This window comes from Cricetulus griseus, chromosome 3, assembly GCF_003668045.3.
Source record: "Cricetulus griseus strain 17A/GY chromosome 3, alternate assembly CriGri-PICRH-1.0, whole genome shotgun sequence".
Classification (NCBI taxonomy): domain Eukaryota; kingdom Metazoa; phylum Chordata; class Mammalia; order Rodentia; family Cricetidae; genus Cricetulus; species Cricetulus griseus.
In genome coordinates, this window is record NC_048596.1 from 212,974,062 (window position 1) to 212,975,422 (window position 1,361).

The 1,361-nt window shown below is 43.1% G+C and overlaps 1 non-coding gene across 1 annotated transcript; it reads left to right on the forward strand.

Annotated features, from left to right (window-relative positions):
• The first annotated feature begins 884 nt into the window (after positions 1-884).
• LOC113834659 lies at positions 885-991 on the forward strand. Its single transcript, XR_003483361.1, has one exon. It is a non-coding gene; the product is annotated as a U6 spliceosomal RNA (small nuclear RNA).
• The last annotated feature ends 370 nt before the right edge of the window (positions 992-1,361 follow it).

Below are 1,361 nucleotides of genomic sequence, written 5' to 3' on the forward strand. Positions count from 1 at the left end.
AAACATCATGACCATTTCATTCTCTCTCCATCACTTCATTCATCCGACTCCTTCCCTCCAGTTAGCACTCTTCTGAGTGGAGAATATTGTTTCAAATGTTTTATTCTGAAATATTCATAAGAAGAAAGTTGTGGGGGTACATGGAGGACCCATGTCTTCTTTATCATTGTTCCCTCAATTGTGCAAATGTAGAACAATAGCCAAACCAAGCTATTCTGGCTTGACCCACAGAGAATATTCAGATTTATACACAGAATGCATATGCTGCTCTATGCAGTTTTATCACGCCTGCAGCTATAAGTAATAATGGACACAATCAAGATAATTAATTGCACCATCATAATGGGGCCCCTTCATGCCACCTTTTCAATCCAAACTCCCCTCCCCGACCTACTCCCTAACCCCTTCTCATCTCTTTGGTTTTTCTTTTTAAGTACAATGATTCCTTGAAGGGAAAGGGGGCTGTTAATGATTTTAGTTCTCCCCCTGAAGACCAAATACAACATTTAAATGAAATGATGACTTCAATGTGGTGTGATCTTCACTGAGCTAACAGTGAAGCTCAGCATAGGTCTCTTGGCTGTCCCTCCTGTCTCTCCTCCCAGCCCCAAATGCTTACAGCTCCTCACAGCCAGCAACCTCCAGATCCATGGATGGTTCAACACATTCAATCCCAATATATCATCATCAGAGTTTTACCCTTTCTCCAGAATCTTGGCAAAGTCTGCCCACCATACCAGGCTTCCTAAGCTGCTCTCCCTGGGCATACATAGAATCCTTGACCTTCCTGTCCCTCATCAACACATTAGTCAGACTGCTGTTGCTGTGAAAAAAAAAAAAAAAAAAAAAAACTTGAGCAAAGAAACTTAAAGAAGGGAGAGATGGTGCTCGCTTCGGCAACACATATACTAAAATTGGAATGATACAGAGAAGATTAGCATGGCCCCTGCACAAGGATGACACTCAAATTCGTGAAGCATTCCATATTTTTAGGTCCCCAAGAGAGACATACATGGTCCCCTGAAGAAGGGGAGAGTTTCAAGATCTGCTGAGCAAATTGGGAGCACGGGAAGAGGGGGGAGGGAACTAGGAGAATGAGAAGGGGAGAAGAAGAGGGATGCAGAGGACATGAGGGATCAGAAAGTATGAGTCAGGGGAAGAATACACGATAACAAGAATGGAGATACCATAATAGAGGGAGGCATTTTTGGTTTACAGAGAAATCAGGCACTAGGGAAATGTCTGGAGATCTACAAAGATGACACCAGCAACAGAGGAAAGGCTGCCTTAAATGCCCTCCCCTGATTATGAGATTGATGACTGACTTATATGCCTTCAATCAGCAGCTGGTGGAAGTAGAA